Below are 25,306 nucleotides of genomic sequence, written 5' to 3' on the forward strand. Positions count from 1 at the left end.
TATTCCTCAGCGGCCAGGACCTTAGTCCACCTTTCATTCAACATGTCTTGCTCTTCTTTGAGCTGCTGTTGCTTCCTCTTCAGGCTCCGGGCTGTAGCAATGAACTGTCGCTTAAAGCGTTCTTGGTCGAGGGGTTCCTCTGGGACAATGAAGTCCTCGTCACCGAGGCTGACCTCCTCTTCGGATTCTGGCATATAGTTGTTGTCCTCCTCATCTTGATTGTCAGCGTGTTCGGGACTATGTTCACCCTCTTCCCGCTCGTCCTGTTCGGATGTGGGCTCGATAGGGTATTCGGGATCTTCGGCACCATCCGGAGTCTCGTTGTCTCTGGTGCCGGTATTACTATCCTTCGCCCGACGCGATCGTCAGCAGCGCCGCTGACGTTGGCGCTTTGGTGGTTTATGGACGGGTCTATCCTCATTTGGGCCCGGGTTCTCCTCGTCTTTCTTCTAGGTGTCCACCATGTACACATTGTAGGTTGAGGTGTCCGTCCAACGCCCCATGATGGGTGGGACTTGGCTTGGTTTAGCGTCGGCATCGTCGTCCATGCCGTCGATGTCTTCGGACGCATAGTCCAACATGTCGGTTATGTAGTCGACAGTGGCTATTAAGTGGGTGGTGGGTGGGGAGCAAAAATTCCCCTCTCTTAGCCCCCAGTCCGAGCTGGGTATAGTTCGGAGGTAAAGCCTCCATTATGGCGAGAGACTGCATCAAACCCAACGCTTAATCTAAGAGCGGGAGTGGGACTAGAAACTGCGGGTCTGTCATGTTGTGTTTGGCATGGAGTGCCTGATCGGACCCGCTAAGTGCAGACCTCGGTAGTTCGGAACGGTTTCCCAGAGCCAAGTCTAAGCCTGCATCTGGGTCTTTGGTAGGAAGTTTCGTAAGGGGAAGAAGTCCGGCGGGGCTTATGTTCCCGTCTTCGAACGATGAGACCTGCCCTGGATCTAAGGCCGAGGTGGGTGTTGGTGTTGACCCTAGATGGGATCTGACAGGGGATCCGAAGAGTCTTCTTGGCAGGGACACAGAGTGGCGCCCGAGGTCTCCTCGGATATCAGCAACATAATGCAGGTTTCCAAACCTGATCTAGTGGCCAGGGGCATAACTATCGACCTGCTCGAGGCGGCCGATCGAGTTGGCTCGAAGCACAAAGCCGCCAAACACAAAAACCTGTCCAGGAAGAAAGGTCTCCGTAGATACAACGGCATTGTTGGTGAATAGGTGAGCCATCGATACTTCTGACGACGATACAACAGAGCTCTCAATGAAAGCACCAATGTCGGTGTCAAAACCGGCAGATCTCGGGTAGGGGGGCCCAAGCTGTGCGTCTGAGGATTAATGGTAACAATGGAGAAGGGATGCAGTACCCAGGTTCAGGCCCTCTTGATGGAGGTAAAACCCTACTCCTACTTGATTATATTCGAGGGTATAGGGGTTACAAGAGTTGATCTACCTCGAGATCGATTCGGCTAACCCTAGATAACTAGCCTAGCAATGTTGTGATCCTGCCTCCGATCTAACCCTCCGGTTTATATAGACACCGGAGGGGCCTAGGGTTGTACAAAGTCAGTTTTACAGAAAGGAATAAAATATCCGGACATCTATACTTGCCATCCAGGCATGCGAGAGTCTCCACCGGACACGAGAGATAATCTTCTGTCTTGTATCTTGACAGCCCATTAGTCCGGCCCACATCAATAGACCGGACGCCCGAGGACCCCCTAGTCCAGGACTGCCACACCTGTAGCATGCACGTATGGTGAACCGTTATGTGATGAAGTTGGAGCATGATTTATTTTTGATTGTCTTAGTTTGTGTGGAGGTCGGGATCGCGTGATGGTTAAGTCCTACCAACCCTTCTCCTAGGAGCATGTGCATAGTGCTTGGTTTCGATGACTTGCAGATTTTTGCAATAAGTATGTAAGTTATTTATGACTAATGTTGAGTCCATGGATTATATGAACTCCCACTGTGACGCCCGGATAATTAGGCTACAGTAATCCCACGTTAACGATGCCATGTCACTTTGATTACTATTAGTAATCTCGCGTTAGTTCGAAACGATTCAAATTCAAAATCAAAATCAAGCAAACAATAAAAGTTTTTCAAAATTTAAAACAAAAGTGTTCGGGAGATGCCATATTTTACATAGGTCAATATGGTGTAATAAACACAATTTTATAAACTGCCTAAGTATTTTAAAATAAATAAAGACAGAAAAGGAAAATAAATAAAAGAAAGAAGCTAATAGAACAAAAAAAATATATAAAAGGACCCCCCCCCACTGGGCCAGCTGGCCCAGCTGTTAGCCAGGCCGGCCCAGCTGCTGGCCAGCCCAACTGGCCCCAACCGGCCCACCCCGCGCCTGGCCTATATGGCCCCTCACCCCGAAACCCTAACCCCCTCCCCTAGTCACCCACTCCCCCCCACTCGCCCCCTCCCCCAGTCGCTCTTCCCCCTCCTCCCCGATCCAGATCGGATCGGGGGGAGCGAACCTACCGCCCGACGCCGCCACCCGTCGCCTCCACCTCGCCCTCGTCCGCCGCCACGCCGCCCCACGCCGCCTGGATCGCCCCTGCCGCTCGACGACGACGCCGGAGCCGTCCCTTGCCACAGCCGCTCGTCTCCCCGTCGCGCGGCCGTCCTCGTCCTCCTCCCCGAATGGCCTCCACGAGCCCGCGTCGCCGACTCGCCGGAACGCCACCTTCACATCGCCGTCGTCCCCATCTTCCCCCACGAGCCCCGCTGCCCCGTGCCCTACTCCCCGCCGTGAGCAAGCCCCTCCCTCTCCTCTCTCCCTCCCGTGTCGACCGCGCCACCATGCCCCGCGCGCCCCGCTCCGCTCCACTCCGGCGGCCCGCGCTCACCGTGGCCTCGCGCGCGCCCCGGCCCCTGCTGCTGCACTGCTGCTGCTCCGCGCGGCACCCGCCCGTGCAGCGCCCAGCCGTCGCCCTTGCTCCCCGTGGCAAACCCCGTCGCCGCACGGCCCCCTCCGTCTCCGCGCCGTTCCGGCCGCCTGCCGGTGCCGTGGCCGCCGGCGCCCCGTGGCGCTGGGCTGCACCCGTTACGGCTGCGTCCAGGTGACCCGACGCCCACACGCCCGCTAAGGCCCCTTCGGGCCACTGACCAGGGGGGCCCAGCCCCCCAGAACGTTTTAAAAAAAATGAAAAAGAAAAAGAATTATATATATATATATATATAGTTAATTAATTAATTAACTAAATTAATTAAGTTAATTAATCCTGCTTAATTAATCTAATTAACCTATTAGTCTAACTAAACAGTAATTAGTTTAATTAAATCCTAATTAACCTAACAGAGCATGACAGGTGGGTCCCATTGGACCCACGCGTCAGTTTGACCCAGTCAAACCCTGTTGACTGCTGATGTCAGCATGACGTCATGCTGACGTCATAAATCCATTTTCCGAATTAATTAAATAATTAAATAAATTCCAGAAATTAATAAAATCTTTAGAAAATCATATCTTTTAATCCGTAACTCGGATTAAAATATTTTTAACATGAAAGTTGCTCAGAACGACGAGACGAATCCGGATACGCGGTCCGTTCGTCCGCCACACACCCCTAACCTATCGAACCCGCAACTTTCCCCCTTCGGCTCCTCTGCCCGAAAACATGAAACACCGGGAATACTTTCCCGGGGTTTTCCCCCCTTCACCGGTATCACCTACTACCGCGTTAGGGCACACCGAACACCGCGTATTGCCTTGATATATTTTGTGGTGCTTTGTTTGCTCTGTATTCATTATTTCTTCCCCCTCTTCTCTCCGGTAGACTACGAGACCGACGCTGCTGCTGACCAGTTCGACTACGGAGTTGACGACCCCTCTCTCTTGCCAGAGCAACCAGGCAAGCCCCCCCTTTGATCACCAGATATCGCCTACTCTCCTCTATACTGCTTGCATTAGAGTAGTGTAGCATGTTACTGCTTTCGTTAATCCTATTCTGATGCATAGCCTGTCATTGCTGCTACAGTCATTGATACCTTACCCGCAATCCTAAATGCTTAGTATAGGATGCTAGTGTTCCATCAGTGGCCCTACACTCTTGTCCGTCTGCCATGCTATACTACTGGGCTGTGATCACTTCGGGAGGTGATCACGGGCATATACTATATACTTTACACTGTTACATTACCTGTGATACTGTTCGGAGTTGGGGGCTGAAAGGGACAGGTGGCTCCATCCCGGTAGAGGTGGGCCTGGGTTCCCGACGGTCCCCGACGGTTACTTTGTGGCGGAGCGACAGGGCAGGTTGAGACCACCTAGGAGACAGGTGGGCCTGGCCCTGTTCGGCGTTCGCGGATACTTAACACGCCTAACGAGATCTTGGTATTTGATCTGAGTCTGGCTACGAGCCTATACGCACTAACCATCTACGTGGGAGTAGTTATGGGTATCCCGACGTCGTGGTATCAGCCGAAGCACTTCAGACGTCAGCGACGGAGCGGCGCGCGCCGAATTGGACTGGAACGCCACTAGGCTAGGTCTGCTTTCGGCCGCCCACGCAACGTGCAGGTGTGCTCAGGGCGATGGGCCCAGACCCCTGTGCGCTTAGGTTTAGACCGGCGTGCTGGCCTCTCTGTTTTGCCTAGGTGGGGCTGCGACGTGTTGATCTTCCGCGGCCGGGCATGACCCAGGAAAGTGTGTCCGGCCAAATGGGATCAAGCGTGTTGGGTTATGTGGTGCACCCCTGCAGGGAAGTTAATCTATTCGAATAGCCGTGATCTTCGGTAACAGGACGACTTGGAGTTGTACCTTGACCTTATGACAACTAGAATCGGATACTTAATAAAACACACCCTTCCAAGTGCCAGATACAACCGGTGGTCGCCCCACCTCAGGGATATGAGGAGGGGATCGCCGGGTAGGATTATGCTATGAGATGTTACTTGGAGATGCTACTTGGAGGACTTCGACCTACTCTCTTCTGCCTGTTGCAAGACGGAGGCTGCCAGAAGCGTAGTCTTCGATAGGACTAGCTATCCCCCTCTTATTCTGGCATTCTGCAGTTCAGTCCACTGATATGGCCTCCTTACACATATACCCATGCATATGTAGTGTAGTTCCTTGCTTGCGAGTACTTTGGATGAGTACTCACGGTTGCTTTCTCCCCCCTTTTTCCCCTTTCCTTTCTTTCTGGTTGTCGCAACCAGATGCTGGAGTCCAGGAGCCAGACGCCATCGTCGACGACGACCCCTACTACACCGGAGGTGCCTACTACTACGTGCAGCCCGCTGACGACGACCAGGAGTAGTTAGGAGGATCCCAGGCAGGAGGCCTGCGCCTCTTTCGATCTGTATCCCAGTTTGTGCTAGCCTTCTTAAGGCAAACTTGTTTAACTTATGTCTGTACTCAGATATTGTTGCTTCCGCTGACTCGTCTATGATCGAGCACTTGTATTCGAGCCCTCGAGGCCCCTGGCTTGTATTATGATGCTTGTATGACTTATTTTATTTGTAGAGTTGTGTTGTGATATCTTCCCGTGAGTCCCTGATCTTGATCGTACACATTTGCGTGCATGATTAGTGTACGATTGAATCGGGGGCGTCACAAGTTGGTATCAGAGCCGACTGCCTGTAGGAATCCCCCTTCCAACTCCTTGGCCGAAGTCGAGTCTAGACATTAAAAAACTTTTACTAACATGGCTGTGTGGCCCATGGGCCCACGTCGCCATCGGGAGGTATTAGGATCTTTTATTCCTCGACCTTTACTCTGGGATTCTGAACTCTCTTCTATTCGGGTTAAACGATTTTTACAAAAATCTAACTTTAGGTTCTCGAAAATACTTTCTCCCGGAGAGGCCCTTCAGTCCAGATGATCACCGACTGCACCAGAAGATTTCGAAGATACTCTCCGATTTTCTCTTGAGACCTTGTGCCCGTTGCCTTTGCAATTCCCTACCACTGAAATATCCCTATGGATAAATACTTACACCCGTCGTGCTTACTTTTATTCTCAGTCGATCTTGTTATTACAAGATACCCTGAGAATATTTTGTGCCTACTGCCTTGCAGTTCTTTGCCACCTGAATACCCCTAAGAATAACTTCTCGCACCTTCCGAGTATCCGCTCATCCCAGTTGTTCAGGTGTTTCACAAAAGCCTTTGAAATACTATTCAATCCTCCGAAAATCCTTAGCAGCTTTATTGCTCTGCAAATACTTGTCTACTAGCATTATGGATGCTTCCCATATATCTGGCAATATTCACTAGTATCTTTTGACACCGTCATTTTGATCCTATTGATTCAACATGTGTGCGAATGCACACAATCATCTATCAACCCTTCTAACTTATCTTTCCGACTGAGACATCATTTTTGAGCATGAGCTGGTTCTCGACCAAACTATTTGTCGCCAATTGTGCCTCTGGTTTATCCAACTTATCCATCCTTTGTCAGAGCGACTGCTTCTGATCTTTTGTTTTGGAAATCATAATTCCTTTGTTATCTAAGCATCGAATTATTCCGATGTTCTATAATATGATGCCCGTGCATTCTTTCTGGAATACCGATACTCACCTCAACTCCGTTGTGGATCGCCCGATCCATTGTTGGATTGCTATCCGATAGTGTCCTTCATATTCAATCACCTTGTGAGTTCTTCCCCTGATACATAGTGCCTTTGGTAAATTGTATCGTCTGCTTGGCCAACCATGCTCTGCTTTCGAGCTTGGTTATTTACTTCTGAAAATTGTGGTATATGTTCTAAGATGCCCCTGATGGGTTGAACATATGCCTTCTCTAAACCGTGTGAACCCGAAAGTTTTCACGAGTCATACTCTTCTGGTGCTTTCACCAGATAAAATTTCAACACTGCAACTTCATCGAACGTGAGAAGTGAATGAAAGGTTATGCATTGGAGAAGTGGGAGTCGACCTTGAACTTGTGTTCATGCCCATGGACACGATGTAGATCTTATCATTAAAGCTTCTTTTAAATAAATTATTCCTTTGGTATAAGTTCATCTTATATCTAGGATCTGGCCTTTTGCAACCGTGGTTCCGACCATGATTGTTCTTCTTTGATCTCATTTCTCGGACAAGTTAAAACAATTGTCTTCTATGGATCAATACACCAGTCCCACCTTTACTTTGATCTTGTGTCGAGTATTACCCCCCTGGTATCTCGAGATTATCATGGAACTGCATAACTCCTTATGAGTTCTTCATCAAGTGCTACCTTCCCACTGATTCCAATTTTTCGCGGGCTCTGAGTTATTGAACACTCAAAGACACCGATAACTGAACCGAGTCCGCTCTTCGGTTCAACAACTCTTCAGTAAGCTTCTATAAGTACGAGTTTGTACCCGATCACGCCATTCCTAGCCTGTTTGGCTATATCATTGTCGTGACGATTCTAACTGTGCTACCTGGTCCTTATTCTCGGAGCACCAATTTTCGACGATGAACTAACCTTACGTCGATCTCATCGTCATATCATTTCGCCTTGAACAACAAGCTTGGTTTCGAGTTTGTGTCGTACCCTTGGTTCCAATAACCTTTCACTTCATCATTACTTGACTTGATGTCGTCACCGATCGATTACATCTTCATGAACTCTCGCGACAAAGGTGTCGTGATCATCAACATTCTGAGCTCATCCAGGATATCAATTGAATTCATGATGAGAAATAACATCCTTGCCCTCGATGAATTGTATTATCGTCGACCACTTTATTGCCTTCCCACCAACACAAGCTTGTTCATGTTTGGTGTTATACCTTGAGTTCCTTGCTATCCAGCAATTGTTCTTCTTACCTTGGAGTATTACCATCCTTTATGTCAAGAATGTTCTGAGATTTGTTCCACCTCTTGAGAATTCTTGGCATAGAAATACTTCTCACCATCACCATTCTTTATTGGTCCCCGTGTTAATTCCAACAAGTGAACGGTGTTGTTTGGATTCTTTCCTTCTAGCAACCCTATTTTTTGAAGTTAATGGTCGAAAGTTCATTCTTAGACTATTGACTATTGAATCACCATTCTGACATTGGTCGTGCAACCCAACCCATATTTCGGGCGCACCTTTCAACCAATGTTTAATTGTGTATGTTTTCCTCGAGCATACTTCCTTATATCATTTGATCTGACCAATGTTATCTCCTTGTTCACTTAATTGTGGAGATCCATCTTTTGGATACCTCATTGAATTATCGCTGAGTCCATCAGCCACCTCATCATCCTCTCCTTGGTTTAATGATGAACTATTGCTTCAGAAACTCGCTCCCATAGTTCATTTCTCGAGGATCTTGCAATGTCATTTCGACGATTTGTGTTGCACCTTTTTCCTCTCGGACCCCCTGAGTCTGAGGTTTCATGACACCAATTGGATATGAATCTCGGTCAGATATGATGGTTGGGACAACTTTCCAAGAGTTATGATGTTGATCCTTTGATGACCCGGTAACATGATGTCATGCCTAGCACCCCCCCCCCCCGGCTGGAGGACCTATCATTATAGATTCCTTTTCAGCAAGGTTATCCATTCATCCATGAGGAAATTGTAAGACTTATTCTACAAGTTATTCCTGATGGATCCTTCGTGTTTCCAAAGTCTGATCTTCACACGAAGACCATGTCAAGGCTATCTCGGAGCATGTCAATGGTACTCCGATTTTCAACAGGAACATTTGAAGCACGATGCTAAATTTTATTTATCATTTATCCTAACACCATTGTATGGGTAATGTCATGATATTTCTCTCCCCTTTCCTGAAGGGTTTTCTACGTTATATCCTATCATGGATATCATGCTCTGCTTGTCCTTGGGAAGGATTTACCCCTGAAAGATGTGTTTAAACACATTTTCCTTTCCATTGTTCTGTTTGAACATAATAATCACTTTTCCTTTCCATTGGTTTGTTTAAACCTTATTGTGATCTATATAATATAAGCAGTAATATCCCTGCTCAAGTAAACACCTCGGTGTACCATCTTGTCTGGTGTAACCCTGTTACTATTGTTGATGACATTCCGGTAGCCGCCGATGGACGAGAACTTTGCCTATTGGTCCGCCTCGTTCAACGAGCAGGAATTGGTTCTCTTCGTCCCTCGCCCTTGGTATCGATGTTGTTGCAGACATATCTGACAGGCTACCCTTTGACACGCCTTACTATCATGACCGTGCAAAATGTCGGCCCCCTTCCTACTTTCGACCACATGGTGGGCCCATAAGCCACAGTTCCACAGGATCGAAACCTGACTCTCCTGCACCCCCCTTCCCAAGGTTGTTCCTCGCGTGCGGCCTCGTATGTAATTCACGGGCCACCGTCCCAAGTGATCTATTTTGGTAGCAGACGCAATACTCAATCTCATTGCTCTGGACCTCTTTCGCATGTTGTTTCAGACATCGAACAATGGCCTATCCGTTTGAAACTTCTCATGGTACCTTCTTACTTTACTCTCGATATTTTCTTAAGTTCAATTCGAGAGTTACTTCCTACCCAATTCCCTGAGTTATGTACCAGATAATCAACCTGGTAAGGCCCGCCCTTCCCGAGTCTTCCCCCCATATCCTTTTCGTAAGTACGATGAAGATCCCGAAGAAAGGATGGCGACTTCATCATTTTGACCTGAAGCAGAAGTATGAAGGCATCAATATATTGGATCGACCTCTTCAAGAAAAGCAACCAAGACTGAGAAGATCCGTTAGACTTTCATAACCAGGACTTCCCCCTTACTACCTCTTAAATCTCGGGACGAGATTTCTTGTAGTGGAGGAGAATTGTGACGCCCGGATAATTAGGCTACATTAATCCCACGTTAACGATGCCATGTCACTTTGATTACTGTTAGTAATCTCGCGTTAGTTCGAAACGATTCAAATTCAAAATCAAAATCAAGCAAACAATAAAAGTTTTTCAAAATTTAAAACAAAAGTGTTCGGGAGATGCCATATTTTACATAGGTCAATATGGTGTAATAAACACAATTTTATAAACTGCCTAAGTATTTTAAAATAAATAAAGACAGAAAAGGAAAATAAATAAAAGAAAGAAACTAACAGAACAAAAAAATATATAAAAGGACCCCCCCCACTGGGCCAGCTGGCCCAGCTGTTAGCCAGGCCGGCCCAGCTGCTGGCCAGCCCAACTGGCCCCAACCGGCCCACCCCGCGCCTGGCCTATATGGCCCCTCACCCCGAAACCCTAACCCCCTCCCCTAGTCACCCACTCCCCCCCACTCGCCCCCTCCCCCAGTCGCTCTTCCCCCTCCTCCCCGATCCAGATCGGATCGGGGGGAACGAACCTCCCGCCCGACGCCGCCACCCGTCGCCTCCACCTCGCCCTCGTCCGCCGCCACGCCGCCCCACGCCGCCTGGATCGCCCCTGCCGCTCGACGACGACGCCGGAGCCGTCCCTTGCCACAGCCGCTCGTCTCCCCGTCGCGCGGCCGTCCTCGTCCTCCTCCCCGAATGGCCTCCACGAGCCCGCGTCGCCGACTCGCCGGAACGCCACCTTCACATCGCCGTCGTCCCCATCTTCCCCCACGAGCCCCGCTGCCCCGTGCCCTACTCCCCGCCGTGAGCAAGCCCCTCCCTCTCCTCTCTCCCTCCCGTGTCGACCGCGCCACCATGCCCCGCGCGCCCCGCTCCGCTCCACTCCGGCGGCCCGCGCTCACCGTGGCCTCGCGCGCGCCCCGGCCCCTGCTGCTGCACTGCTGCTGCTCCGCGCGGCACCCGCCCGTGCAGCGCCCAGCCGTCGCCCTTGCTCCCCGTGGCAAACCCCGTCGCCGCACGGCCCCCTCCGTCTCCGCGCCGTTCCGGCCGCCTGCCGGTGCCGTGGCCGCCGGCGCCCCGTGGCGCTGGGCTGCACCCGTTACGGCTGCGTCCAGGTGACCCGACGCCCACACGCCCGCTAAGGCCCCTTCGGGCCACTGACCAGGGGGGGCCCACGCCCCCCAGAACGTTTTAAAAAAAATGAAAAAGAAAAAGAATTAAATATATATATATATATATATATAAATAGTTAATTAATTAATTAACTAAATTAATTAAGTTAATTAATCCTGCTTAATTAATCTAATTAACCTGTTAGTCTAACTAAACAGTAATTAGTTTAATTAAATCCTAATTAACCTAACAGAGCATGACAGGTGGGTCCCATTGGACCCACGCGTCAGTTTGACCCAGTCAACCCCTGTTGACTGCTGATGTCAGCATGACGTCATGCTGACGTCATAAATCCATTTTCCGAATTAATTAAATAATTAAATAAATTCCAGAAATTAATAAAATCTTTAGAAAATCATATCTTTTAATCCGTAACTCGGATTAAAATATTTTTAACATGAAAGTTGCTCAGAACGACGAGACGAATCCGGATACGCGGTCCGTTCGTCCGCCACACACCCCTAACCTATCGAACCCGCAACTTTCCCCCTTCGGCTCCTCTGCCCGAAAACATGAAACACCGGGAATACTTTCCCGGGGTTTTCCCCCCTTCACCGGTATCACCTACTACCGCGTTAGGGCACACCGAACACCGCGTATTGCCTTGATATATTTTGTGGTGCCTTGTTTGCTCTGTATTCATTATTTCTTCCCCCTCTTCTCTTCGGTAGACTACGAGACCGACGCTGCTGCTGACCAGTTCGACTACGGAGTTGACGACCCCTCTCTCTTGCTAGAGCAACCAGGCAAGCCCCCCCTTGATCACCAGATATCGCCTATTCTCCTCTATACTGCTTGCATTAGAGTAGTGTAGCATGTTACTGCTTTCGTTAATCCTATTCTGATGCATAGCCTGTCATTGCTGCTACAGTCATTGATACCTTACCCGCAATCCTAAATGCTTAGTATAGGATGCTAGTGTTCCATCAGTGGCCCTACACTCTTGTCCGTCTGCCATGCTATACTACTGGGCTGTGATCACTTCGGGAGGTGATCACGGGCATATACTATATACTTTACACTGTTACATTACCTGTGATACTGTTCGGAGTTGGGGGCTGAAGGGCAGGTGGCTCCATCCCGGTAGAGGTGGGCCTGGGTTCCCGACGGCCCCGACTGTTACTTTGTGGCGGAGCGACAGGGCAGGTTGAGACCACCTAGGAGACAGGTGGGCCTGGCCCTGTTCGGCGTTCGCGGATACTTAACACGCTTAACGAGATCTTGGTATTTGATCTGAGTCTGGCTACGAGCCTATACGCACTAACCATCTACGTGGGAGTAGTTATGGGTATCCCGACGTCGTGGTATCAGCCGAAGCACTTCAGACGTCAGCGACGGAGCGGCGCGCGCCGGATTGGACTGGAACGCCTACTAGGGCTAGGTCTGCTTTCGGCCGCCCACGCAACGTGCAGGTGTGCTATGGGCGATGGGCCCAGACCCCTGTGCGCTTAGGTTTAGACCGGCGTGCTGGCCTCTCTGTTTTGCCTAGGTGGGGCTGCGACGTGTTGATCTTCCGAGGCCGGGCATGACCCAGGAAAGTGTGTCCGGCCAAATGGGATCAAGCGTGTTGGGTTATGTGGTGCACCCCTGCAGGGAAGTTAATCTATTCGAATAGCCGTGATCTTCGGTAACAGGACGACTTGGAGTTGTACCTTGACCTTATGACAACTAGAATCGGATACTTAATAAAACACACCCTTCCAAGTGCCAGATACAACCGGTGGTCGCTCTCCCTCAGGGATATGAGGAGGGGATCGCCGGGTAGGATTATGCTATGAGATGTTACTTGGAGATGCTACTTGGAGGACTTCGACCTACCCTCTTCTGCCTGTTGCAAGACGAAGGTGACCAGAAGTGTAGTCTTCGATAAGACTAGCTATCCCCCTCTTATTCTGGCATTCTGCAGTTCAGTCCACTGATATGGCCTCCTTACACATATACCCATGCATATGTAGTGTAGTTCCTTGCTTGCGAGTACTTTGGATGAGTACTCACGGTTGCTTTCTCCCCCCTTTTCCCCTTTCCCTTCTTTCTGGTTGTCGCAACCAGATGCTGGAGTCCAGGAGCCAGACGCCACCATCGACGACGACCCCTACTACACCGGAGGTGCCTACTACTACGTGCAGCCCGCTGACGACGACCAGGAGTAGTTTAGGAGGATCCCAGGCAGGAGGCCTGCGCCTCTTTCGATCTGTATCCCAGTTTGTGCTAGCCTTCTTAAGGCAAACTTGTTTAACTTATGTCTGTACTCAGATATTGCTGCTTCCGCTGACTCGTCTATGATCGAGCACTTGTATTCGAGCCCTCGAGGCCCCTGGCTTGTATTATGATGCTTGTATGACTTATTTTATTTGTAGAGTTGTGATGTGATATCTTCCCGTGAGTCCCTGATCTTGATCGTACACATTTGCGTGCATGATTAGTGTACGATTGAATCGGGGGCGTCACACCCACCCTTCCACCATTGCTAGCCTCTCTTGTGCCGCGCAACTTTCGCCGGTACCATAACACCCACCATTACCTTCCTCAAAATAGCCACCATACCAACCTATTATGGCATTTCCATAGCCATTCCGAGATATATTGTCATGCAACTTTCCACCGTTCCCTTTATTATGACATGCTTCATCATTGTCATATTGCTTTGCATGATCATGTAGTTGACATCGTATTTGTGGCAAAGCCACCATTCATAACTCTTTCATACATGTCACTCTTGATTCATTGCACATCCCGGTACACCACCGGAGGCATTCATATAGAGTTATATTTTGTTCTAAGTATCGAGTTGTAATTGTTGAGTTGTAAGTAAATAACAGTGTGATGATCTTCATTATTAGAGCATTGTCCCATGTGAGGAAAGGATGATGGAGACTACGATTCCCCACAAGTCGGGATGAGACTCCGGATGAAAAAATATATATAAGAGGCCAAAAAAAGGTCCAAAAATGAGAGAAAAAGAGAGAAGGGGCAATGCTACTATCCTTTTACCACACTTGTGCTTCAAAGTAGCACCATGATCTTCATGATAGAGAGTCTCCTATGTTGTCACTTTCACATACTAGTGAGAATTTTTCATTATAGAACTTGGTTTGTATATTCTAATGATGGGATTCCTCAAATTGCCCTAGGTCTTCATGAGCAAGCGAGTTGGATGCACACCCACTTAGTTTCTTTTTGAGCTTTCATACACTTGTAGCTCTACTGCATCTGTTGCATGGCAATCCCTACTCACTCACATTGATATCTATTGATGGGCATCTCCATAGCCCGTTGATATGCCTTGTTGATGTGAGACCATCTTCTCCTTTTTGTCTTCTCCAAAACCACCATATTCTATTCCACTATAGTGCTATGTCCATGGCTCACGCTCATGTATTGCGTGAAAGTTGAAAAAGTTTGAGGATACTAAAGTATGAAACAATTGCTTGGCTGAAACCGGGGTTGTGCATGATTTAAATATTTTCTGTGATGAAGATAGAGCATAGCCAGACTATATGATTTTGTAGGGATAGCTTTCTTTGGCCATGTTATTTTGAGAAGACATAATTGCTTTGTTAGTATGCTTGAAGTATTATTGTTTTCATGTCAATATTAAACTTTTGTTTTGAACCTGATGGATCTGAATATTCTTGCCACAATAGAGAAGATTACATTGATAAATATGTTAGGTAGCATTCCACATCAAAAATTTTGTTTTTATCATTTACCTACTCGAGGACGAGCAGGAATTATGCCTGGGGATGCTTGATACGTCTCCAACGTATCTATAATTTTTTATTATTCCATGCTATTATATTATCCATCTTGGATGTTTTATATGCATTTATATGCTATTTTACATGATTTTTGGGACTAACCTATTAACCTAGAGCCCAGTGCTAGTTTCTGTTTTTTCCTTGTTTTTGAGTTTTACAGAAAAGGAGTACCAAACGGAGTCCAATTGACATGCCAATTTTTTTGGATTTTTTATGGACCAGAAGAAGCGCCCGAAGCAAAAGAGTTGGGCCAGAAGAGTCCCGAGTCATCCACGAGGGTGGAGGGTGTGCCCTACCCCCTGGGTGCACCCCCCTGCCTCATGGCTGACTCGGAGACCCCCCTAACGTGAAACCGATGCCAAAAATACCTATAAATACAGAAACCCCCGAAAAGAAACCTAGATTGGGAGTTCCGCTGCCGCAAGCCTGTGTAGCCATGAAAACCAATCGGGACCCTGTTTCGGCACCCTGCCAGAGGGGAGAACCATCACCGATGGCCATCTTCATCATCCCGGCGCTCTCCATGACGAGGAGGGAGTAGTTCACCCTCGGGGCTGAGGGTATGTACCAGTAGCTATGTGTTTGATCTCTCTCTCTCTCTCTCTCGTGTTCTTGATTTGGCACGATCTTGATGTACCACGAGCTTTGCTATTATAGTTGGATCTAATGATGTTTCTCCCCCTCTACTTTCTTGTAGTGGATTGAGTTTTCCCTTTGAAGTTATCTTATCGGATTGAGTCGTTAAGGATTTGAGAACACTTGATGTATGTTTTGCATGTGCTTATCTGTGGTGACAATGGGATATTCAGGTGATCCACTTGATGTATGTTTTGGTGATCAACTTGCCGGTTCAGTGACCTTGTGAACTTGTGCATAGGGGTTGGCACACGTTTTCGTGTTGACTCTCCCGTAGAAACTTTGGGGCACTCTTTGAAGTTCTTTGTGTTGGTTTGAATAGATGAATCTGAGATTGTGTGATGCATATCATATAATCAAACCCACGGATACTTGAGGTGACATTAGAGTATCTAGGTGACATTAGGGTTTTGGTTGATGTGTGTCTTAAGGTGTTATTTGACTATGAACTCTAGGGCTGTTTTTGACACTTATAGGAATAGCCCAATGGATTGATCGGAAAGAATAACTTTGAGCTGGTTTCGTACCCTACAATAATCTCTTGGTTTGTTCTCCACTATTAGTGATTTTGGAGTGACTCTTTGTTGCACACTGAGGGATTTTTATATGATCTAATTATGTTATTATTGTTGAGAGAACTTGCACTAGTGAAAGTATGAACCTTAGGCATTGTTTCGAAGCATTGCAATACCGTTTTTGCTCACTTTCATCATTAATTACCTTTCGTTTTTTTATTTTTTCATATTACAAAACCTATATCTACCATCCATATTGCACTTGTATCACCATCTCTTCGCCGAACTAGTGCACCTATACAATTACCATTGTATTGGCTGTGTTGGGGACACAAGAGACTCTTTGTTATTTGGTTGTATGGTTGTTTGAGAGAGACCATCTTCATCCTACGCCTCCCACGGATTGATAAATCTTAGGTCATACACTTGAGGGAAATTTGCTACTGTCCTACAAACCTCTGCACTTGGAGGCACAACAACGTCTACAAGGAGAAGGTTGTGTAGTAGACATCAGTTACTAAGTGGGTAGACGCTATTCCAATTAGTAGTGCTGATCATAACACCTTTATTAAAATGCTTAAGGAAGTTATTTTCCTAAGGTTTGGAGTCCCTAGATATTTAATGACTGATGGTGGTTCACACTTTATTCATGGTGCTTTCCATAAAATGCTTGCTAAGTATGATGTTAACCATATAATTGCATCACCCTATCATTCTTAGTCTAGTTGTCAAGTTGAACTTAGCAATTGAGAAATAAAACTAATCTTACAAAAGACTATCAATAGGTCCCGAAAGAATTGGTCTAAGAAACTAGACGATGGACTTTGGGATTATAGAACAACATATAAAAATCCTATGGGTATGTCTCCTTATAAAATGGTTTATGGAAAAGCTTGTCATTTGCCTCTTGAGTTAGAACACAAAGCATATTGTGCAATTAAAGAACTCAATTATGATTTCAAACTTGCTGGTGAAAAGAAGTTATTTTATATTAGCTCATTAGATGAATGGAGAACCCAAGCTTATGAAAATGCAAAGTTATTCAAAAAAAAGTTAAAAAATGGCATGATAAAAGAATCCGAAAGCGTGAGTTCAAAGTTGGAGAATATGTTCTTTTGTACAACTCTCATTTCAGATTCTTTGCAGGAAAACTCCTCTCCAAATGGGAAGGACCATATGTTGTCGAGGAGGTTTGTCGATCCGAAGCTATCAAAATAAATAATACCGAAGGCACTAGCCCGAAGGTTGTTAATGGAAACGAATTTTAACATATAAGGTGGCTGGGCAACTTGTCTCCCTAGTTCTCCTCCGATTTGGATCTTCGTCGGCTATTAGATCTTGTCAACCCGGTCCTTTTTTTGCTGCCTGCCATTGGATCTTCACTAGAAGTCCACGGTTGCCGTTTTCACCGCGCGGGCAGTTTTGAGCGGGGAATGACCTGTGGGCTCGGGCAAAAGCTGATTGGCTGGGTTGCCTTTTTTTGGGTGTGCGCGTAGCCGATCCTAACGCGCCGCGTGCGCGCGTCGTGGGCATTGTTTCTGGCGCACAGCTCATTGGGCAACTGCGTGAACAGCGAACCCTAGCCCCAATCCAGAGCCCGCACGCCCCCTTGCTCCTCGCTCCTCCTCCCTTCCTCCCCCCTCTGTCCGCCGCCACACTCCCTCCTTCCCAACCCTCGTCGCCACGGGCTCCACGCTAGGAGCCTTGCTGCCTATTGCTCCACCTCCACCACCTCGCCTCTTTTTCCTCCTCGTCGTCCCATCGCTCGCGCGCAGGTCGCCGCCGTGGGGAACAGGAAAGTGGCGGGATGGGGTGGCCATGAGTGCTTCCCATCCCGACGGCGCCTCCTCCTCACAGCATTGTCACAGGCGCACTTTCTTCTCCTCCCTCCTCCCTCCCTCTTCACCACATCCACCATTCCCCTCCCTCATCCATGATGGACGCCCCCACATGAATCTCCCAGGCAGGGGAAGAAGGCCATGGCGAGTTAGAGGCTACAGGGGTGGGTGGAGCGGCTGATGTGGATGGGGTCAGTGCTTGAGGGAGGGTTACCGACTGGAGCAACAGAAGCAACAAGCTCGACGAGGTTCAGGTTTGCCTCTGCATCCTCTCTCAGCCCCACTTGGTGACATCGATGAGGGTGTCGGCTGCAGGGGCGCCACTTTGTCTCATCAATTGTGTAGCCCCTAACAATGCAATTTGATCTAAAGTGGTCATTGAGGCCTTTGCATTCTTTGATTTGCAGATTGGATACAAATGGTTCACCAAAGACAGAGTATGAGCAAGAGTGAGTGGCTCGGCTGTGCAATTTTTCTCCCGTCGAGGTATGCCTCCGTCTCACTGGGACAAGGATCAACTTGTCTGCCACATATTTGCTTTTCTTTGATGGGCTGTGCAATTTTTCTCCCGTCGAGGTATGCCTCCGTCTCACTGGGACAAGGATCGTCTGCCACATATTTGCTTGCTTTGATGCACATTATTGTTCGATTGGAGTGTGCTGACTATACAGTCCTGATTCTGTAAAAAGAGAATATGTTGTCCCATCAGACATGTTCAGTTTAGATCCTGATGATGATAATTGTTATGTTATGTTATGTCGGTTCCATCATTTCTTCAAGTGGTTCAGGTGTGAATCTAAGGCCATTTGCTGCCTCCTTAATTTTTGGGTCTACCATATGCAGAGATTCTCTCATGGTTCTACTTCTATCTTATAGAAAGCAAATATTTTCTGTTGATGAGCTTGTAGCTCTTTGCTACTGACCATATTTGTTCTCCAGGGCTGTATGAAGTAAAAACTTTATTTCTGCTCTATGACTATGTGTCGAAGATGTTTTATAGGTTGTAAGTTTGATTTCTTTGTCTTGAACATGGTTGGTTTAGTTTCTCAGAATGTTGTTTGTCCAGTCTTTGTTAATAGTGTGATCACCACAGAACTAAAAGACAGTATTTGGTACTGAATTGTAGTTCGCTTTGTTAATTTCTGCAACACCATTTCATATTTACATTTGAATTGTACTTACTTAGTTTGTAAGGCCTTATAGTTTCAATGCTTTATTTGCTTGTGGAGCTACGGCTCTGTTACATTTTGATGATTATATATTTTTGTATATGAAATTTGTAGAACAAAAGTAAAAAAATTGAAGGCCCAACTTACTTTGGTATTAAGGTAATTAACTCTAGGTTCCATTGCAAGAGCTCAAGCATGTTCTTACATGATTACTCCAACTTAGGAGTACTACCAAACATTGGTTCATTTTTCTGATAGATTCAGTTATGGCAATACTGAATCATTTTTGGTGTGATTAGGGACAAGGAGCTGCAGTGTCATGGATTGGAGCGAAGGGGAGGTCCTGACGGCTGAAGATGGTGTGGATAGGAGGAGCTCAAAGCGGCATTCCCATGGAGGGATGGCTGATGTCAAGGCAAGTTTCTCTCAATCTGTCTTCCCCCTTCTCTCTCGATGTCTACCAGAATAGATTCACCTTTGTTCTGATTTTACTTTATATATCCCAGGTGCTAAAATCTTATGTGTCAAGGGCATTGTGATGGCACGATCCATGTCTCCTGCGAGTGCTCGACATCCCGTAGCCCCAAAGAGGAGGGCTCCAAGGTACTTTTGATTGAATGACTTGATTTGTTTCTCCTATGTTGTGCTAGAGGACTAACTGAAACTATGGCTCTGCTATGTATCAGGTTGGACAACAAGCTTCACTGGATGAAAGCATTTCCCTTCTAAAACAGAGTGCTGCTGACATGAATGCACAAGTTAGTCTTGATACTAAGATGGTCATGGAATTGCTTGATCTATGCTAGGTCAACATGTCAGCCAACCACTTAAAAATAATCAATTGCATTTCTTCCTCTGAACTGTGAAACCTGACGAGTGATGACACATCAGCAATGTTGCATTCAATAGCCTATTTGAAGTTAACAAAAGCTTTATTAGCTAGCTTAGCAATAGAAGATGTCAGTGAACACGAGTGCCCAGTCAAGAGCAATGAAACGGTAGATACTTTAGAGTGTAATTTTATATATGAATAAATAAATGACACTTAAGTCGTTAAGCAATTGTTGTTGAGGTATTGTCTCACCCTTTATCTGCTCTCTTTTAAACTGTGGAATGCTATGGGCTGGAGCTACAGGGGAGGAGGGAGGTAAGTTTGGATGCAATGAATATTGTTCGGATAAAAAATTGGGTGCAAACTAAGTACTGACGGTGGGACTTATTCCATTTGTTTATCCTTTTGCCCTTTTAATCAAGAACAACGTTCAGAGCTTACATGGTTGCTGAAATTTAATTCTGTGAAATAGAAATATTAATACCATGCAATGATCAGTGTAGAGTAGGATAGTTATTGAGTTCTTCCTTAGTTTTCATTGAGAAAAGATTGGAACTGATTTGTTCTAAACTTCTAATGCAAAGTAAAGATGGTGTGCATGAGAGAAGCTCGAAGTGGCATTCCGATGGAGGGATGGCTGATGGCAAGGCAAGTTTCTCTCAATCCTTCTCCCCCCTTCACTCTCGATGTCTATCAGAATAGATTCACCTTTGTTCTGATTTTTCTTTATATGTCCCAGGTGCTAAAATCTTATGTGTCAAGGGCATTGTGATGGCGCGATCCATGTCTCCTGTGACCGCTCGGCATCCCGAAGCCCCAAAGAGGAGGGCTTCAAGGTCCTTTTGATTGAATGACTTGATTTGTTTCTCCTATGTTGTGCTAGAGGACTAACTAAAACTATGGCTCTGCTATGTATCAGGCTGGACAACAAGCTTCACTGGATGAAAGCATTTCCCTTCTAAAACAGAGTGCTGCTGACATGAATGCACAAGTTAGTCCTGATACTAAGATTGTCGTGGAATTGCTTGATCTATGCTAGGTCAATATGTCAGCCAACCACTTAAAAATAATCAATTGCATTTCTTCCTCTGCTGACATGAATGCACAAGTTAGTCCTGATACTAAGATTGTCGTGGAATTGCTTGATCTATGCTAGGTCAATATGTCAGCCAACCACTTAAAAATAATCAATTGCATTTCTTCCTCTGAACTGTGAAACCTGATGAGTGATGACGCATCAGCAATTTAGCAATAGAAGATGTCAGTGAACACGAGTACTCAGTCAAGAGCAATGAAGCCTAGATACTTTAGATTGTAATTTTATATAAGAATAACTAAATGACACTTAAGTCGTTAAGCAATTGTTGTTGAGGTATTGTCTCACCCTTTATCTGCTCTCTTTTAAACTGTGGAATGCTATGTGCTGAAGCTATAGGGGAAGAGGGATGTAAGCATGGATGCAATGAATATTGTTCGGATAAAAAATTGTCTTCAGCCATCTGTCTTGCTCTGGTTTTCCTGTAGTGTGGAGTTTCAACTCTCTATCTGGTCTGTGTGTTATTGATTCAGCTGCCTCACCATTGCAGGAAATTACTGTGTGCCTTAGATTGGGATGCTGAACCAGATGAAAAATGTCACTGCAGCTTTGAGTGCAGTCATAGGTTAAATGGAAGTATTGGATGGAGCAATTCAGTGGGGCTGCTGCAGGAGGATACATAGTAACAATGATGGAAAGAACCTTCCCCACTCGCTCCTGAACCTTATAATGTGCCTTTGTGTGTATATTTAATCATTCACGGAAACCTGATTTCTATTTTATGGTCTGATTAGACAGGACTGATAATCGCTGAGCCAAATAACATGTGCATTTACAACAACAACAACAACAACAACAAAGCCTTTAGTCCCAAGCAAGTTGGGGTAGGCTAGAGGTGAAACCCATAAGATCTCGCAACCAACTCATGGCTCTGGCACATGGATAGCAAGCTTCCACGCACCCCTGTCCACAGCTAGCTCTTTGTCGATACTCTAATCCTTCAGGTCTCTCTTAACGGACTCCTCCCATGTCAAAATCGGTCGACCCCGCCCTCTCTTGACATTTTCCGCACGCTTTAGCTGTTCGCTATGCACTGGAGCTTCTGGAGGCCTGCGCTGAATATGCCCAAACCATCTCAAACGATGTTGGACAAGCTTCTCCTCAATTGGTGCTACCCCAACTCTATCTCGTATATCATCATTCCGGACTCGATCCTTCCTCGTGTGGCCACACATCCATCTCAACATACGCATCTTCGCCACACCTAACTGTTGAACATGTCGCCTTTTAGTCGGCCAACACTCCGCGCCATACAACATTGCGGGTCGAACCGTCGTCCTGTAGAACTTGCCTTTTAGCTTTTGTGGCACTCTCTTGTCACAGAGAATGCTAGAAGCTTGGCGCCACTTCATCCATCCGGCTTTAATTCGATGGTTCACATCTTCATCAATACCCCCATCCTCCTGCAACACTGACCCCAAATACCGAAAGGTGTCCTTCCGAGGTACCACCTGACCATCAAGGCTAACCTCCTCCTCCTCACAGCTAGTAGTACTGAAACCGCACATCATGTACTCGGTTTTAGTTCTACTAAGCCTAAACCCTTTCGATTCCAAGGTTTGTCTCCATAATTCTAACTTCCTATTTACCCCCGTCCGACTATCGTCAACTAGCACCACATCATCCGCAAAGAGCATACACCATGGGATATCTCCTTGTATACCCCTTGTGACCTCATCCATCACCAATGCAAAAAGATAAGGGCTCAAAGCTGACCCCTGATGCAGTCCTATCTTAATCGGGAATTCATCGGTGTCGACATCACTTGTTCGAACACTTGTCACAACATTATTGTACATGTCCTTGATGAGGGTAATGTACTTTGCTGGGACTTTGTGTTTCTCCAAGGCCCACCACATGACATTCCGCGGTATCTTATCATAGGCCTTCTCCAAGTCAATGAACACCATATGCAAGTCCTTCTTATGCTCCCTATATCTCTCCATAAGTTGTCGTACCAAGAAAATGGCTTCCATGGTCGACCTCCCAGGCATGAAACCAAACTGATTTTTGGTCACGCTTGTCATTCTTCTTAAGCGGTGCTCAATGACTCTCTCCCATAGCTTCATTGTATGGCTCATCAGCTTAATTCCACGGTAATTAGTACAACTCTGAACATCTCCCTTGGTCTTGAAGATTGGTACTAATATACTCCGTCTCCATTCTTCTGGCATCTTGTTTGCCCAAAAAATGAGGTTGAAAAGCTTGGTTAGCCATACTATCGCTATGTCCCCGAGACCTTTCCACACCTTAATGGGGATACAATCAGGGCCCATCGCCTTGCCTCCTTTCATCCTTTTTAAAGCCTCCTTCACCTCAGACTCCTGGATGCGCCGCACAAAACGCATGCTGGTCTCATCAAAGGAGTCATTCAGTTCAATGGTAGAACTCTCATTCTCCCCATTGAACAGCTTGTCGAAGTACTCCCGCCATCTATGCTTAATCTCTTCGTCCTTCACCAAGAGTTGGCCTGCTCCGTCCTTGATGCATTTGACTTGGCCAATATCCCTCGTCTTCCTCTCCCGGATCTTAGCCATCTTATAGATGTCCCTTTCACCTTCCTTCGTGCCTAACCGTTGGTAGAGGTCCTCATATGCCCGACCCCTTGCTTCACCAACAGCTCGCTTTGCGGCCTTCTTCGCCATCTTGTACTTCTCTATGTTGTCTGCACTCCTATCCAGGTATAGGCGTCTGAAGCAATCTTTCTTCTCTTTAAGCGCCTTCTGGACATCATCATTCCACCACCAGGTATCCTTATCTTCGCTTCTCCTTCCCCTGGACACTCCAAACTCCTCCGAGGCCACCTTACGAATGCAAGTCGCCATCTTCATCCACACATTGTCCGCATCCCCTCCTTCCTCCCAAGGGCCCTCCTTAAATACCCTCTCCTTGAACACCTGAGCTACCTCCCCCTTGAGCTTCCACCACTTCGTTCTAGCGACCTTGGCACGCTTATCCCGCTGGACACGAATCCGAAAGCGGAAGTCAGCAACCACCAGCTTATGCTGGGTTACAACACTCTCCCCAGGTATCACCTTACAGTCTAGGCACGCACGCCTATCTTCTCTTCTCGAGAGGATGAAATCAATCTGGCTAGAGTGTTGGCCACTACTAAAAGTCACCAGATGTGATTCTCTCTTTCTAAAGAGGGTGTTAGCTACAATCATGTTGTAGGCTAGAGCAAAGCTTAAGACATCTTCTCCTTCTTGATTCCTGATGCCATAGCCAAAGCCCCCATGCGCCCCTTCAAAACCTGTGTTAGATGTACCCACGTGGCCATTGAGGTCTCCTCCTATGAAGAGCTTCTCACCAATCGGTACACTCCTAACCATGTCTTCCAAGCCTTCCCAGAACTCCCTCTTGGTGTTCTCATTGTGGCCTACTTGCGGGGCATATGCGCTGATAACATTGAGGACCAAGTCCTCAGCTACCAGCTTGACCAGGATAATCCGGTCCCCACGTCTCCTGACGTCTACCACTCCATACTTGAGGCTCTTGTTGATCAAGATGCCTACGCCATTTCTGTTTGCAGCCGTCCCCGTGTACCACAGCTTGAAGCCGGTATCCTCCACCTCCTTCGCCTTCTGTCCTCTCCATTTGGTTTCTTGGATGCAAAGGATATCAACACCTCTCCTCACTGCTGCATCAACTAGCTCCCGAAGCTTCCCTGTCAGAGACCCTACGTTCCAGCTACCTAAGCGAATCCTCCTAGGCTCGGCTAGCTTCCTTACCCTTCGCACTCGTCGAGTCAAATGCGAAGACCCTTGCTCATTTTCCACTACATCCGGGCGCCGATGTAGTGCGCCACTAAGGATGCGACGACCCGATCCTCGCTCACTTGCCACCGTATCCGGATCAAGATACGGCGCGCCACTTGGGGGGTGACGGCCCGGCCCTTGCCCATTTTCCACCACACCCGGGTTCCGATGTGGCGCGTCGCTGAGAGGGTTACGCCCCAACGAAAATCTTTTGGGTTTCATCTCCATAAGAGTGGCTGAGTTTTTACGTTGGCTCGCCAAGCCTATCACAACCCTCCTCCTTTACCCGGGCTTGACTAAATACTACACCAAATATATTTGTACCTTGAAAACAAAGTTTATCTCTTCTACCTATTACTCAAGGTACATTCCAGTTTTGCTGCAAAAAAAGAGAATGGATGTACGCTCCATGCACCTAAAAAGTTGAATTTTTTTCTGAATGGCTCATTTGTTTAGCTGATTGATACCATGCACCTAAATGATTGCTAAAACTTAAAGGTATTAAAGAAATGCAAACCGTTTCAAAATACTCCGGGTTTAAGTCTGAACCTTGCGCCATTTGGCTCTATGTTACCCGAACAAGATATTTAAAGATAGTGTAGTCTTCGTTGATTATCCGTCGGTTGAACCATATCATTTCCCTTAATTTGTTACCATATGTGCTTGCCCACAACTAAACCAACTAAATCATGTATTTTATTTTCAGTGTGTACATTGATTCAGCGGGCCTTTGCGCCATTTTTTTTCCAAACTCGGATTTCACAGCATGATAAACATTTTTTCACTATA

At 46.9% G+C, this 25,306-nt stretch overlaps 3 long non-coding RNA genes across 4 annotated transcripts; all 3 read left to right on the forward strand.

Annotated features, from left to right (window-relative positions):
- The first annotated feature begins 17,341 nt into the window (after positions 1 to 17,341).
- On the forward strand, positions 17,342 to 19,248 carry LOC123069909 (uncharacterized). Its single transcript, XR_006433189.1, has 3 exons — positions 17,342 to 17,916; positions 18,070 to 18,990; positions 19,131 to 19,248. It is a non-coding gene; the product is annotated as an uncharacterized lncRNA (long non-coding RNA).
- Positions 19,249 to 19,331: 83 nt separating this feature from the next.
- LOC123069910 (uncharacterized) lies at positions 19,332 to 20,267 on the forward strand. Of its 2 annotated transcripts, none has more exons than XR_006433190.1 (3): positions 19,332 to 19,434; positions 19,518 to 19,978; positions 20,253 to 20,267. It is a non-coding gene; the product is annotated as an uncharacterized lncRNA (long non-coding RNA). The 2 variants fall into 2 exon arrangements; XR_006433191.1 differs by having other exon boundaries at positions 20,248 to 20,262.
- A 130-nt stretch (positions 20,268 to 20,397) lies between these two features.
- LOC123069908 (uncharacterized) lies at positions 20,398 to 21,476 on the forward strand. The gene is made up of 3 exons (XR_006433188.1): positions 20,398 to 20,499; positions 20,583 to 20,654; positions 21,250 to 21,476. It is a non-coding gene; the product is annotated as an uncharacterized lncRNA (long non-coding RNA).
- Positions 21,477 to 25,306: the final 3,830 nt, after the last annotated feature.

The sequence above is a fragment of the Triticum aestivum genome, chromosome 3B, assembly GCF_018294505.1.
Source record: "Triticum aestivum cultivar Chinese Spring chromosome 3B, IWGSC CS RefSeq v2.1, whole genome shotgun sequence".
Classification (NCBI taxonomy): domain Eukaryota; kingdom Viridiplantae; phylum Streptophyta; class Magnoliopsida; order Poales; family Poaceae; genus Triticum; species Triticum aestivum.